Below are 16,511 nucleotides of genomic sequence, written 5' to 3'. Positions count from 1 at the left end.
CCATTGCCTTAGAAACTGTGATGACGACTGCAAAACCACCTTCCTATTCTAGCTTTAATCCTTCCCTGCTTTTTTTTTTTAACTTGAATTTTTTCCATGGCTTTATTAATGTATAATTTTCATAGAAGTGGATTGAACGTATTTAAAGCAAACTTTTAGTCCTTCACTGCTTTCTATCAATTAGATTTCTTTAAAATTATCCAGCACACCAGGTGTTCCCTTGGTTACTGTCCTTCTGCCCTGTATTTTTGCATCGCTATCCTAAAACAGCAGATATGTCCTGAAGGGCGTTGAAATATGTATCTGATACCAAAACTTACGACTTCCATTCTGTTTTGGAGGCAGCTGCTTTGTTCCACGGGGGGTCGGGGAGCCATTCCATTGCTCAAGAATCGTAAAGATTTAGCACTCACAGGAAACCAGGGACATGCCATCCAAACCCCTCATTTCCAAGAGACCTCGAGCTATGCGGCTTGTCCAGAGCCACCTGGCTGGATAGGGAACCCAGAGGACCCAGCCAGGGGCGGGGGTCCCTGCCCTTCCTGGGCTGCTGTCCCACAGGGTGCAGAGGGCTCCCCACATCCAGGGGGATGCGAACCACACTAGCCACCAGGATATGCAGGCAAGCGCACGAGGCCTCCCGCCTTCACCTTATTAAAAGGTAGCACACAACGACGGTCTCCAGGACTCAGAAGCGCCATTAACGACGCACCAATAGAAGCAAATGCAAAACTATTAGATTCATCCTGAAAGCCCTGCCTCGGCTCTGATGCGATTCTCTCACTTGCCTTTGGGCAAACAAGCTGCTAATATCCTCCTAATCTCTAACAGGCATCCTCCATGGTTCTACAGGGAGCAATACCCTGATTTTCCGCTTGGCAATGAATTTGCCCAAATATGGTTGAGTGTCAAAGAATATTCTCACTTTTTTTTGAGAGAGAGCGATGGATAGGGTATGAACTTCTCAGAGACAAAAGAATCTGTGCTCGTGGACCTGCATTTGTACTGTAGCGTCTCTGTCACATCATTCTTCCCCAGCTTCCCACTGATATTAGAAATAAACGTGAGACATGATTTAGCAATCTCCGACAAGCAGGAGAAAGGTATATTATGCTTTCATGCATTGTGTTGTGTGCAGTATTCCCAGGATGCCTGCATTGTTCTGATCTTGAATTAACAAATTGCATTGGCAAGAGGCATCCTTTAGCAATATAAGCACAATTCTGCCCCAAGGTCTCACACTACGTACAACTTTCAAAAGCCATACTGTTACTAAAATTTTTTAATTAGTTTATTTTTTATTGAAGGATAATTGCTTTACAGAATTTTGTTGTTTTCTGTCATATTCCTTGGCAAAATCTCTTTCGTCACGGTTTTGATGTATTTGGAGTAAAAGCATGAAGTCTTATTTGGACAACCAAAATTGGAAATAATTCATTCATACAGTGGAGAAAAAAAAAAAAAAGCCTGTGAGCCGAAGGTGACAGAAAAACCCGCTTACGAGATGCTCAGCTGAATGAAAAATGTTGCTGTGATGATTAAAAACCATTTAGTGACTGTGTAGTGGTAGAGGGCTTTTTAGGACCTTTTAAACTCTGAAGTATTGTTTTAAATATGAAACCTCATGTTTTTGACCTTGTGTGACATTTTTTCATATATAACTGAGGGCTACCCACTCCAAAATTCTTGCCTGGAGAATCCCATGGACAGAAGAGCCTGGCAGGCTACAATCCCTGGGAATGCGAAGAGTTGGAAGCGACTGAGCAATTAACACTTTCACTTTCACCTAGAAATGAATTACACATTGTTAATGACATAAATCTTAAAAAAAATCATTTCAGATTAACATAGAACAGAGGATTAGTCTGGTAAATAGTCCTCATTTTCTTACTCAAAAAAGATGAAGAGACTTTAGAAAAATTGAAATAATTTGTTGTAGTTAATGAAGTTAAATAATGCATGTAAAAATACCTCTTGTGATTTCTAAGAAATAAGGTGAGTGTGTTTGAAAAACTGAGGCGGAATACAGGTAGAAAGTGGTGGGTGCTGATTGTCTGAGTGAAGTATTAGTTTAGTAGCTGTAAATGTGGAGAAATTTAAAATAAATTCAGAGGCCTTATTCTCCTCTCATCAAAGTGGGTAGAACTCAACATACAACTTCAGTTTCCTTCCTTTCATTGAGAAAAGTAAGAAACGAGGAGCTTTGGGCACCATAAAGCACCCTAAATGCACGGACGCCACCTTTCTGATGTGTCTCTCTATCTGGTCCTGACCCACAGGTTGCATCTGTTTCAAATTGTCCTGATTTTATCCCAGAAAGCGGGGGGGGAGGGAAGTTTTTTCCATTGGTGGTATTTTTTTCTTAAAAAAATCAAAGAGTTTATAGATGATCAGGCAAGAAGAGATGGAATGAACTTTTGAAAAATGTGCAGCAGGATCACAGGACTGTTGAGCAGGAGGCCACGTTCATCCATCAAATGGCTTGTTGGGCAACAATTGGTCCAAATATTCCAGGTGCTGTAAATACCGTCATAAAATTAGTTAATTCAAGTGTCCGGGACACCGGCTTCTTGGCGTCATTTATGAGGTGGCTTTTCTGATGGGGTTTCTCAGCCTGTGATGATGTGCTGCTACCCTGGGATGTTTATGGGCCCAATAAAGAGAAGGTTCTAAAAAGATTATGGGCACTGAAAAAGGAAATATAACCTTTTCTTGGGGAGAATGGAGCAAAACAGACTAACATGTTTGGGATTTCTTGCCTGCCATGAAGAGGTGATGATTCCCCATAGACATTCTTAGTTGTTTTATGTCCTCCACAAAAGTCTTCAAGGGGTGGAATAAAAATTCCAGATAGAAAGCAAACATCTTTTTTCAGCAGGAAGAGGGACCTGATGCATCTTTTCAGACCAGTTCTGTGACGAGGAGCCCTCCTCCAAGCAGACATGGCATCTGAATCCATACACCTTGATCTGACGTCTCTGCAAAAGCCCCAACAGCCGCCTTACTTTTAAAGTATTCTCTGGAATCATGAATGTTTTCATGGGAATGAAACAAAAATGCTATCTATGCTTGGATTACCCCTGTCATTCAGACTGTAGAACCTGATTAGGGATTTGAGGGTATTTCTACCCGTGTTGTTTTTGTTTTCCTGACTCTTTGTGACCCCATGGACTGCAGCACTCCAGGCTTCCCTGTCCTCCACTGTCTCCCAGAGCTTGCTCAAATTCATGTCCACTGAGTTGGTGATCTATCCAGCTGTCTCATCCTCTGCTGCCCCCTTCTCCACTTACCATCAGTCTTTCCCAGCATCGGGGTCTTTTCCAAAGACTCATTTCTCCACATCAGGTGGCCAAAGTATTCAAGCTTCAGCTTCAGCATCAGTCCTTGCAGTGAATATTCAGGGTTGCTCAATAATGTACAACACAAGCCCAGATGATGCAAAGTGAGTAGCCTTTGCTTTGAAAGGGTATTTCAGAAAGGCCCTCTTGGGCTTCACTAGAAAAAAAAAAAAGAGAGAGAGAATCTAAGAAGGTGGTCATGTTGACATTTGCCATTGGCTAGGCTGGTTTTGTTTTAAGAGTCCTGTGGCTGAACTGTGTCCTGGTTTCCTGTGTCAGATCAGCTCCCAGAAGCGGGTGGGAGGGATGATCCCTGGGGATGATTTCCCTGCGCGTTGCAGAAGGAGCCTCTAGATTTACACAGTGAAAGTCACTCAGTTGAGTCCGACTCTTTGGGACCCCATGGACTGTGGTTCATGGAATTCTCCAGGCCAGAATACTGGAGTGGGTACCCTATCCCTTCTCCAGCGGATCTTCCCAACGCATAAACTGAACCAGAGTCTCCTGCATTGCAGGCAGATTCGTTACCAGCTGAGCCACTAGGGAAGTCAAGAATTCTGGAATGGGTACCCTATCCCTTTTCCAATAGATGTTCCTGACCCAGGAATTGAACTGGGGTCTCCTGCATTGCAGGCAGATTGTTTTTTACCAACTGAGCTACCAGGGAAGTATATTTACCAGGGAAGAGTATTTACATAACTCTCCCCCAAACAATGCTCATCTACTCTGCTCCAGGACAGACACTGTTAGCTCCATTCTTTAGGTTTCCAAAGGCTCCCAGTTGATGCTGAGTAAGGGTGTGGCTGGGCGTTGCTTGCCGTCTGCCGTCAGCACCCACTTGCTCAACTGCTCTTTCGTCACTCAGTTTTCATCTTAGGTGGGTAGGCTAAGGCAATAAAATTGCTCCGTTTTATTAAGACCAAAACAGCTCTTTCAATAAGTAAAAGTAAAATGGTACCTTAAAGTTATGAGTCATAATGGCACATATTAATTATAACGGTTATCTTCTCTTATTAACAGTGGATAGAATAATGTTAGTTCTTGCAAGTCATAACGAGGTATATCTGAGGAAATATAAAGTCTTCTGGATTAAATATTTAATAATGAATATAGATGCGATATAAGCCTATAAATTATTCCTCCATCCAGTTTAAAATTTTTCTAAGATTTTAACTTTGTTCACATTATGTGTCACAGGGTGACATGCCCCAAATTGTTCAGGTCTGTATTAGCTCTCATAAATGTATTCATAAACATTCCTCTTGTGAGATTAGAAAGGAATGGAAGAGGAGGAGTAAGCCACGGTCAGTAACACCGCTGTGGGGGAAAGACGAAGGCTAAAGACAGCAGAACACACGGGGGGAGATGCCTGTGCGACCTCTGTGTCGATGGCACGCCCGCCCTCTGCAGTGCAGGCTCTTTACTGACCTTTAACGGGGCAGTTCAGTTCAGTTCAGTCGCTCAGTCGTGTCCGACTCTTTGCGACCCCATGAATCGCAGCACGCCAGGCCTCCCTGTCCATCACCATCTCCCAGAGTTCACTCACACTCACGTCCATCATGTCAGTGATGCCATCCAGCCATCTCATCCTTGGTCGTCCCCTTCTCCTCCTGCCCCCAATCCCTTCCAGCTTCAGAGCCTTTTCCAATGAGTCACCTCTTCGCATGAGGTGGCCAAAGTACTGGAGTTTCAGCTTTAGCATCATTCTTTCCAAAGAAATCCCAGGGCTGATCTCCTTCAGAATGGACTGGTTGGATCTCCTTGCAATCCAAGGGACTCTCAAGAGTCTTCTCCAACACCACAGTTCAAAAGCATCAATTCTTTGGCACTCAGCTTTCTTCACAGTCCAACTCTCACATCCATACATGACCACAGGAAAAGCCATAGCTTTGACTAGACAGACCTTTGTTGGCAAAGTAATGTCTCTGCTTTGGAATATGCTATCTAGGTTGATCATAAATTTTCTTCCAAGGAGTAAGTGTCTTTTAATTTCATGGCTCTAGTCACCATCTGCAGTGATTTTGGAGCCCCCCAAAATAAAGTCTGACGCTGTTTCCACTGTTTCCCCATCTATTTCCCATGAAGTGATGGGGCTGGATGCCATGATCTTCATTTTCTGAATGTTGAGCTTTAAGCCAACTTTTTCAATCTCCTCTTTCACTTTCATCAAGAGGCTTTTTAGTTCCTCTTCACTTTCTGCTATAAGGGTGGTGTCATCTGCATATCTGAGGTTACTGATATTTCTCCTGGCAATCTTGATTCCAGCTTGTGTTTCTTCCAGTCCAGCGTTTCTCATGATATACTCTGCATAGAAGTTAAATGAGCAGGGTGACAATATACAGCCTTGACGTACTCCTTTTCCTATTTGGAACCAGTCTGTTGTTCCATGTCCAGTTCTAACTGTTGCTTCCTGACCTGCATACAGATTTCTCAAGAGGCAGGTCAGGTGGTCTGGTATTCCCATCTCTCTTAGAATTTTCCACAGTTTATTGTGATCCACAGAGTCAAAGGCTTTGGCATAGTCAATAAAGCAGAAATAGATGTTTTTCTGGAACTCTCTTGCTTTTTCCATGATCCAGCAGATGTTGGCAATTTGATCTCTGGTTCTTCTGCCTTTTCTAAAACCAGCTTGAACATCAGGAAGTTCACGGTTCACGTATTGCTGAAGCCTGCTTGGAGAATTTTGAGCATTACTTTACTAGCATGTGAGATGAGTGCAATTGTGCAGTAGTTTGAGCATTCTTTGGCATTGCCTTTCTTTGGAATTGGAATGAAAACTGACCTTTTCCAGTCCTGTGGCCACTGCTGAGTTTTCCAAATTTGTTGGCATATTGAGTGCAGCACTTTCACAGCATCATCTTTCAGAATTTGAAACAGCTCCACTGGAATTCCATCACCTCCACTAGCTTTGTTCATAGTGATGCTTTCTAAGGCCCACTTGACTTCACATTCCAGGATGTCTGGCTCTAGATGAGTGATCACACCATCGTGATTATCTTGGTCATGAAGATCTTTTTGGTACAGTTCTCCTGTGTATTCTTGCCACCTCTTCTTAATATCTTCTGCTTCTGTTAGGTCCATACCATTTCTGTCCATTATGGAGCCCATCTTTGCATGAAATGTTCCCTTGGTATCTCTAATTTTCTTGAAGAGATCTCTAGTCTTTCCCATTCTGTTCTTTTCCTCTATTTCTTTGCATTGATTGCTGAAGAAGGCTTTCTTATCTCTTCTTGCAATTCTTTGGAATTCTGCATTTAGATGCTTATATCTTTCCTTTTCTCATTTGCTTTGCGCTTCTCTTCTTTTCACAGCTATTTGTAAGGCCTCCCCAGACAGCCATTTTGCTTTTTTGCATTTCTTTTCCATGGGGATGGTCTCGATCCCTGTCTCCTGTACAGTGTCACCAACCTCATTCCATAGTTCATCAGGCACTCTATCTATCAGATCTAGGCCCTTAAATCTATTTCTCACTTCCACTGTATAATCATCAGGGATTTGATTTAGGTCATACCTGAATGGTCTAGTGGTTTTCCCTACTTTCTTCAATTTGAGTCTGAATTTGGCAATAAGGATTTCATGATCTGAGCCACAGTCAGCTCCTGGTCTCGTTTTTGTTGACTGTATAGAGCTTCTCCATCTTTGGCTGCAAAGAATATAATCAATCTGGTGATGTCCATGTGTAGAGTCTTCTCTTGTGTTGTTGGAAAAGGGTGTTTGCTATGACCAGTGCATTTTCTTGGCAAAACTCTATTAATCTTTGCCATGCTTCATTCTGCATTCCAAGGCCAAATTTGCCTGTTACTCCAGGTGTTTCTTGACTTCCTAGTTTTGCATTCCAGTCCCCTATAATGAAAAGGACATCTTTTTTAGGTGTTAGTTCTAGAAGGTCTTGTAGGTCTTCATAGGGCGGCCCTTTACCATGTCCATCTGTGCTTTGCCTGGAGGAGTTCCCTGGAGGTCAGCTGGGAGCCTCTGGGGCAGAAAGGAACAGTAGAAGCACCTAGGAAGGGGAGACGGTGCGTCTGAGCTGGGGAGGCCCATCCCAGAGATGGCAGGAGCAGAGGGCAGCAGGCAGAAGGAACGCAAACATTTAAGGAGGAGATGAGTCTTGATCAGAAGGGAAATGGCTGGACAGGTGCTGTCATTCAGGAAGATCTCTGATTTTAACAGTAAAGATGCAAAGTCCCTCACCCACCTCCTGCCTCAGTCCCTTTTCTTACTTCCCTTTTCCTTTTAGCTGATTAACAGTTTAAATGGAAATGGAATATCATAATGGCCTACACACTACATTTTTGTACCAAGGCTAGGTACAACAAGTCCATGCTCTCTCTGTGTCCTTCCTGGGGAAAATTCCCTGAATTCTTGTCTGCCTGCAACTTCCCAGTTTAGGACCTGATGACCTCTGCTCTGTTCTTACTTTTCAAAATTGTTGATGCCTTGGCTGGTAACTTTCAGAGAATGAGTGCTGGTCTCTGCCTCCTTCTTGTCTTCCTGGGCTTGGGCAGTGAGACGAGGCAGCCTTGGCCCCACACCCTGCAGGGCCGTCCCTGCCTAACCACTCAGACCAGGAGTGCATGGAGCCTTTGGACTCCAGGCCTTCCCTGCCCTCAGAAGTGAGTGTGTGAGGATCTCAAGCCCCCAGGATGCATGCAAGCCTTGGGCAGGTTGGTGGAAGGTTTATTAGAAGCCAAAGAAGCAACCCCACATCATTTAACTTGAATTTCATTAAACTTAAGATAAACTTAAGGTTCCCTGTTTCTAGGCAAGTTGGACCATAAACCCACCCAGCATGTGCGTGAAGGTGCATCCAAGGCTCACCCTGGACCTGGACTCACTGCAGGGTTACGCTGTCCCCGGGGGCTCTTCCACTGGGTGTTTTGGCTAATGGTCTGATTCCATCATGGGCTTGTGATGGCAGGTGTTTTGGCTACTGGTCTGACTTCATCATGGACTTCCCCGGTAGCTCAGCGATAAAGAACCACCTGTAATGCAGGAGACTTGGGTTCGATTCTTGAGTTGGGTAGATCCCCTGGAGAAGGGAATAAGCCACTCCAGTATCTTTGCCTGGGCAATCTTATGGACAGAGGAGCCTGGAGGGCCACAGTCCATGAAGTTGCAAAGACTTGGACATGACTTAGCAAATGAACAACAATAGTAACAACTGGCTCCATCTCCCTGCCTGATCCCCGTGTCCATCCCCAGCCATTCTCTTCCTCTCTGTCTCCCCTCAGACCATCCTTGCGGCTCTGACAAAGCCCCAGTCCTGTTTCTGTTAGAAGGAGGCAGAGTTTCTTTCCATACCACTGTTACATAAAGAGTTCCCTAAACAATTTGGGTGGTGTTGGACAGGTGGTCCCTCGTGGGACTCTTTTATTCCCAGTCCTTCCTCGGAATGGGCTGCAAGCCTGGAAAGTGTCCTGGCCTCATCCCCCATCCTGGTTTCGGGGGCCCACCCATGTGGTGTCTGGGCCGCACATGACGCCACGTGCCTCCTGCTCCCCCCGCCCCCACCGGAGCATTTCCACAAGGAACCACCTGTAGACCTTTCCCTATTCAGAGCCCTTATCTGCTGTTACAGTTTATAATCTCTAAGAATGCCCTAATTTCTGCCATTCTCTAAGCCTGTCATCACGGCTGAGACAGGCTTATCCCTCTGAACAGATGAGATTAGTCGATCATGGTCAAGTCAAAGGGGGATTATAATGCTTGTAATACACTGAGTCAAATTAAATGCATTTTGTTTGTACATCACAGCACTGTTGCTGAGGCCAGAGCTTCTTCCACTGGGTGCAATAAATTGCCAATAAAACACGAGTGTGCAGGGAAAAGCCCTCCAGCAGAGATGAAGAACAAAGCAGAGACGGGATCTTAATTCCGAGGGGGCCTCTCGTTCTTACTATCCGGTGGGGACAGAAGCAGCTGAGAGCTCTGTCGTGAGATGTTAGCCTCAGCGACCCATCTGGTGGTCCTTCTGACTCAGTCGGTGTCGGGTCCACACAGCCCTCAACTGGATACCCTGAGGAGAAAATAGACAGGTGACCAGAGATTCCTGGACTCACAAAAACAGACTCTGTTCCCCAGGCATTTCTCAGTCCTCCTCTGTTCGCTCAGCTTCTCTACATCTCAGTGCTATTGCTCATATGATTTGGATAAGAGAAAATAAGTGCTTTTCTTTGGAAACTCCTGTTAAGAATTCCCCAGGGGCTCAGAAAGCCTGAGTGGTGTCAACAGACAGGTGGGGAGGCCCGGCAGTGTCTTCAAGACCCACCACTGGACTGTTATTCGAGGCAGTTCGCAGCACTGGTGAAAGTGGACGGAACCGCTGAAGGGACAGGGGCATCGATTAGTGAATTCCACGTCTGCACTCTTTCCCATGGGAGTCAGGGGAATCTGCCTACACGTACTGCCCCTGGTCACCAGGCCCTTCTCCCCCAACCGCAGGCTCACAGGCATCGAGGCTGTAGGTCCCTCCTGTCTGGGCCCCAACCAGCTGCTGCCCTGACAGCATTCTGATCCTGGGTCCCTGCCATCCTGGGGACCTAAGACCCACTAAGAACATCGTGGCATTTCCAGGACAATATAGTGCAGCTAAACCGTTCGCTCCTCTGGTACAAGGAAGGAGGCCTTTCTCCTAGGAAGAGAAGTTCATGGCCCAAAGGTGCTAGAATGTCCCTTTTTTACTTGGAAACTAAAAGTAAAAGTGGCCTGAAAGGAGGTGGTGATCTTGGGGGATGATATGAAATGCAGAGAGCATCACTCCCACCCCTACAAGAGCACAGCTGGAAGATATGTGAGCTTGCAACTTTTACTTGGACTCTGGAAGAGCTAATGCCATAACGCAGACAGTCAGCTGGACATCCAGAGAAGGAATGGCAGACGCACTCAGCTACAGGCCTGGGCTGACGGAGCTGACACGGGGGAGAAGGATGCAAGAGCATTTCTGAGTGTTGGCTGGTGGGAGAACGCAGGGCGCGGGGCCCGGACAGAAAGGCGTCACATCTGTCCACAGACTCTCCTCCACGTGCTCACAGCGGGCCCCGGAGAATACGGGAACTCCTGGGACACGGGTCCGGGGGAGGAAAACTTCATTCCCTTTGGGAAAGGCATACAGGACAGCCAGGACCCTGTGAGCCCCTCTGCTCCGCGGATCAAAGCTTTAACCCACTGGGGAAGAGCAGCAGGCACCGTCACTCTCGGGGGACTGGTAACGCCCATTGCAGACGGGACAGGGGAAACACGAAACATCTACCCCTGCTTAAGGCATGCACAGTAGTAGTAAAGAGCACGTATTTGTACCACAGGCAAAAGTAAAGTAAATTTTAAAAGCATAAATGATTGATGGCAAGAGTCAAGTGTATGGCGTGGCCGCATCCACACATAACATGCCTTAACATGTTACTGAAGGTAGATTCTAATCAACGAGTGATGTTTAATGTAAATAGTAGAGCAAATAATCAGAACAGTGTAAGGTGAGGTATACACAGGGATAAACTCATAATGAAGATAAAATGGAATGATGACAAATATTGAATTAATCCGAATAAATACAATCAAAGGGAAAAAAGAAACAGATCAAATGAACCAAATAGAAACACCAGCAAGAGAGTGGATTTTATCCAACTGTATCAATAACTATGTTAAATTAAAGCAGTCTAAATATATCAATTAATCGAGAGCACATCACATTGAATATAAAGCAAAACCCAGTTTTATGCTATCTATAAGAAATCTAACATAAAGGCAAAGACAGGTTAAAAATAAAAGGATGGGAAATTATACATCACACAACACTGATAAAAAGAAATCTGGAATAGCTATATTAATATCAGGCAAAGTACATTTCAGAACAAGACCATTACAAGGGCTAAAACGGATCTTATATAATGGTGTTCGGGTCCATTCTGCAAGAAGACATACATGAAAATCCTAATGGCTTATAAAAATTAAAATAGGGTTTTAAAATACTTGAAGTAAAAACTGATAGATCTCCAGCGAGAAGTAGGTAAACTCACAATTGTAGCTGGGTCTCTAACACTACTCTCTCAACTAAGCAGAAACTAATCCATCAACAAAACAAACAGCATCATCAGCCAATGAGATTTAATTGATATTCATGGAACATGCCCCCCAAAGCAGGAGAATGCATATTCTTCTTTTGTGCATATGTGTGCAGATCATTTTCTGGCCTATCAAACAAATCTTAACAATTTAAATTAATTTTAAAATTAATTCAATTAAATTTCAGTCATACAAAATACTTTCTTTGACCACATACAGTTAACTTATATATCAGTGATATAATGATATCTGGAAAATGCTGACATGTTTGGAAATTAAATAACACACTTCTAAATAACACACAGGTCAAAGAATAAATCAAAAGAAAAAATAGAAAATATTTTGTTCTGAAAATTAAAGCATAGCACATCAAATTTCTGAGATAATGCTAGGCCTTTCCTTTGGAAAAAACTGATAACCATAGAGACTTACATTAGCAAAGGAAAAATATCTCAGACCAAAAACCTGAGATTCCGCTTCAAGTAATTAGGAAAAGAGATGAAAACAAAATATGAAGTCAACAAAATAATATAATTAATAAAGAACAATATGAAAAATGATAAGTTAGAACCAGAAAAACAAAAAGTCAAAGGAACTAAAGCCTGTTTCTTTGAGAAGATCATTAAAATTGCTAAATCTACACACAGATTAATTGGGAAAAAAGAGAAAGGCCCAGATAATCAAAACCATAACTGAGAGGGGTAGCACAGCTACAGTTTCTAGTCATCAAATAGAGGAAATTTTACGAATAACCAAACCAATCGATTTGGCAACTGAGATAAACGGACAATCTTCTTGCAAGACATACAATTCATGCAGGGAAAAAAAATGGAATGGACAATCTGAATGGTTCTATATCTATTTAAAATTAAATCGTAGTTTATAATCTTTTCCCTAGAAAAATTCCAGCCTCATTAAGTCACCAATGAATTCTACCAAACATTTAAGGAAAGAAAAGCGAAAGTGAAAGTAAAGCCGCTCAGTCGTGGCCGACTCTTTGCTACCCCGTGGTCTGTAGCCTACAACGCTCCTCCGTCCATGGGATTTTCCAGGCAAGAGTACTGGAGTGGGGTGCCATTGCCTTCTCCAGAGGATCTTCCCAACCCAGGGATTGAACCTGGGTCTCCTACATTGTAGGCAGATGCTTTACCATCTGAGCCACCAGGGAAGATGGCTATTTAAGGAATAAATAATATCAATTTTAGACAAATTCTTTCAGAAAATTGAAGAGGAAGGAACATATTTGTACTCATTATCTACAGTCAGCATTACCCAGAAACCAAAACCAGACAAAAATATGATGAGGAAATTTCAGGTCAGTATTCCTCATGAACACAGTTGTAAATCTTTTATTTTTTTCTTCTACATATTGTGACAGTTATAAAATTTTTAAATAAAATCTCAGAAACTTAAGTTCAGCAATATCAACCAGCGAGGACCACATGGAACTTGCTCATGCGGCCTAGATGGGAGGGGAGTTTGGGGGAGAATGGATACATGTATGCGTGTGGCGGAGTCTTTTGCTGTCCACCTGACACAATCCAAACATTGTTAATCAGCTATACTCCTCCCTTGTGGCTCAACTGGTAAAGAATCCACCTGGAATGCTGGAGACCTGAGTTCGATCCCTGGGTTGGGAAGATTCCCTGGGTTGGGAAGATCCCCTGGGGAAGGGAAGGCTAGCCACTCCAACATTCTGGCCTGGAGAATCCCATGGACTGTATAGACCATGGGGTCACAGAGTCAGACATGACTGAGTTTCACTTTCACTTTCCAATAGAAAATAAAAAGTTAAAAAATAAAGAAAACCAGAAACAGTAATTGACAGAATCCAACACTAATTCATGCTGGAAGAACTTCCCTAGCTGACCAAAGCCGTCTATGAACACCCACCAGCTGCCATCACCCCTGGTAGTGATGGAAGGCTGTCTTTCTGTGTGCTGTCCAGGAAAACTCATAAAGAAATCCTTCCCGCCGAGCCTCGCCTCATGGTGACTGTGGCTCTGCGGTATTTCCGGCTGCATATGCTTTTGTGTGGGCAGGACATAATAACCAACCAGCCTCTGCTGGTAAATGACCAGCACATCAGTACGCTAAGCCTAGTACATGAGGTCTTCCTAGTTTATTTTTTTTAAACTATATCCATCAGGAGCATTTGCACATCAAAACTGTTTAAAGAAGATGCAATTTGCCTTCAGAACAGGAGAGTAAACATAAGCATTATATATCACTGCCAAATTGAATAAAAAACATCTTGATATGCTAAGAATTCCTAATGAGAGGCTATTGGCTAAATAAACAACTTAAAAGACACTTTACAGTAATGGGAAGAGTGTGGGCTTTCGTGTGAGACAGACAGTCCTATTCGCTCCCAGACAGCGCCCTCATTTTTAAAGTGAGATTTAAAAAAGAAAAAAGCCCATCAGGGTTCATGGGAACGTATGTGGAGTTCTCTGCAAATAAGGCCTGATAAATACGCTGGTATTGTTGACACGCACTGTCTGGCTCGTCCTGTGTCTCCTGCCATCCACTTAAGGAAACCCCGGGCTGCTCTGGCGGCTCAGTCAGTAAAGAATCCCCCTGTAGTGTGGGAGACCCAGGTTCCATCCCTGGGTCGGGAAGATCCCCTGGAGGAGGGCACGGCAACTTACTCCGGTATTCTTTCCTGGAGAACCCCAAGGACAGAGGAGCCTGGCTGGCTATGTGGAGTCACAGAGTCAAACATGACTGCACAACTAACATTTTCACTTTCAAGGAAATACAAACATATGTTTAAATTTTAAAAATAAATACATGGGGAAAAAGAGTATTTACCTTACAAAACTGATGCTTATGAGCAGTTTTGATTATTGTGCATTAAGTCACAATTTAATTCCAGGAGTACATAAATCACATCAGAAGGGTTCATGTACTTAACACTGCTTTGAAAACAGTACGGCTCATTATCAACTAGCAAATCTGTTTTATAGGCCGAGTCATGTTAAAATTTGCATAGATTGACTTCACGGTGGGAGCCACGGTGTTGTTCTTAGTACAAATCCAGCAGAAATCAGCAGAATCTGGTGGAGAGAATCCTTCTCAGAGCATCTGCCCGGATGAAATTCTGCCCTTTCTCCTTTGACGTTCTTGGATATCTGACCTCAAGCAGGTGGTGGGAAGGGCTGAGCGGCGTTGCCCTCTGGGACACGGCTGGTGTTCTGACAGCTCCAGGTGGGGTGGAAGGTAATGCTCTCGCTGCAACTCCCCGTTTAGACTCCGTTCAGTTCATTCAAAACGCAGTTCAAGTGTGTGTGTTCTCAGTCAAAATGAACCATTTCTGGTATTTTGTTTTTCGTAAGAGCTTTCTTCTTTAAAAATTTAAAATATATAAAGTACAAATTATCCCAGACATAACAGTAATCTAGCGTGCAGTGTGAATGAGCTCATCAATGTATGTCATAAAACAGACCCTACAAGTGGTCTCTCTCTGGTCTCCGAGGGCCTTTCACTGACTTCTTGGTCTGTAGTGAAGTGGAATATTATCCAGCCACAAAAGACGGAAATTCTGCCTGAGGTGTCCTGGGAGAGCCTGGGCTATGCAGCCTGATCCCAGGGCAGGCTAAGGTGTGTGCACGAGTGTGCGCGTGCACCTGTGCAGGCGTGCGTGTATATGTACAGCTCACGTGTGTGTGTGCACATGTCTTACAGGGAGGTAAGAATGGAGAGGGCAGCTAGAACGATGCTGAGACAAGTCACATGAGAAGGACTTTGAGCAGCGGATTCAGCCGTTTGGGATTTTCTTCATTTATAAATGGAAGATCTTTGAAGGGTTTTGAGCAGCCGGGTGCTTGGAGAGGATGGAGAAAAACAGGTGCTCTTCCACCCGCCTGCCTGGGGCCGTGGCCTGGTTTGAGCGTCTCTCCTCCGAGACCTTGGGTACGTTGCATCCTGAGATATATTTGACCTCTGTTTTCTCAGGTCCAACCTGGCGAGTGGAGGGCACTGGCCTCCTAGAGAAGTTAGGACGTGAGCCATGAGCGCCTGGGAGGCAGAGGAAGGGAAAACTCACAGATCATGGTGGCCGGCAGGATGGAGGGGTGCAGAGAAGGAAGCCTTTCTAGACAAGTGCAAAGATCGAGCCTGAGGAGTGGAGGATGAGTCCATGTACTCCTGGAGAGTGAGCAAAGCAGGCGAGGTTGTCCCGGAAGCTCCTGGAGAGCTGCCTGGTGGAGCCGCCCAGCAAACTCTAGGAGCTGAAGTCTAGAAACCTCACAAGTCAGAGAGTTTTCCATCTGAGTCCCCACGGTTACTCCGGACACCCCGTCAGGCTTTAGGAGAGAAAGTTCAAGCTCAGGAAGCCTGGACTCTCTGTGGGGCTGGGTCAGCAGAGCAGAAACAGATCTTCTGGGTCAGGATCCTAGAACCACCCTGTAGAACGCTCCCTGTGCTCTCTGCCTTTTTCAGCAACATTTGGAAGATGCTGGTTAGGAAAACATGTTTTCAGAGACAGAGACAAAAGTCAGAGTTACTAAACTCACTCAGAAATTCGCGGACCTGCTGAACAATTTATATCCAAACACAATGGCACCATCTGGGGGTATCACTGGTGGGTCTCAACAGCCTGTGGGCAACAGACATTAGGAAAACTTTCCCCAGTTCCATTTACAGGGGACAAAGAAGATGCAGAGACTAACACGGCTGAGGAAATGCAGGCAGATCCCACAGCTTCACTGGAGCATCCCTGGAGCTCAGAGAATCACCACCCACAACTCGATTACACCAGAGTGATCTGAGACAGGAAGAGATTAGAATTTCTATCAAGGGTCTTTGAGATACAAACAGCCCTTCAGAATACCCGTGCCTAGTCAGGCAGCTTCCTTTCTCCCTGGGCAGAGCGTGGCAGGATGGCCCACCGTGGGGCCCTGCCCAGCACGGTCCCTCCTGTGCTCACGTGCTCATTCAATAAGTAATTGTCCAGTGAAACACACAGGAGTAACAGCTCGTCCCAGCAGACCCCCTTCCCTGGAGTCTTGGTCGGTAGCTTAGTGAACTGAGCCAGAACACTCCCCTGCACGAGCCTCTGGATTAAGAACTGATGATGGGTGAAAGCGTTGGGATAAAATAATGCGACACTAG

At 44.6% G+C, this 16,511-nt stretch overlaps 1 non-coding gene across 1 annotated transcript; it reads right to left on the bottom strand.

Annotated features, from left to right (window-relative positions):
* Positions 1-12,492: 12,492 nt before the first annotated feature.
* On the bottom strand, positions 12,493-12,564 carry TRNAC-ACA (transfer RNA cysteine (anticodon ACA)). Its single transcript has one exon. It is a non-coding gene; the product is annotated as a tRNA-Cys (tRNA).
* Between the last annotated feature and the right edge of the window lie 3,947 nt (positions 12,565-16,511).

Source organism: Ovis canadensis, chromosome 23 (assembly GCF_042477335.2).
Source record: "Ovis canadensis isolate MfBH-ARS-UI-01 breed Bighorn chromosome 23, ARS-UI_OviCan_v2, whole genome shotgun sequence".
Taxonomy (NCBI): Eukaryota; Metazoa; Chordata; class Mammalia; order Artiodactyla; family Bovidae; genus Ovis; species Ovis canadensis.
The sequence above is the reverse complement of the archived record's forward strand: the minus strand, read 5'-3'. Positions and strand labels throughout refer to the sequence as shown.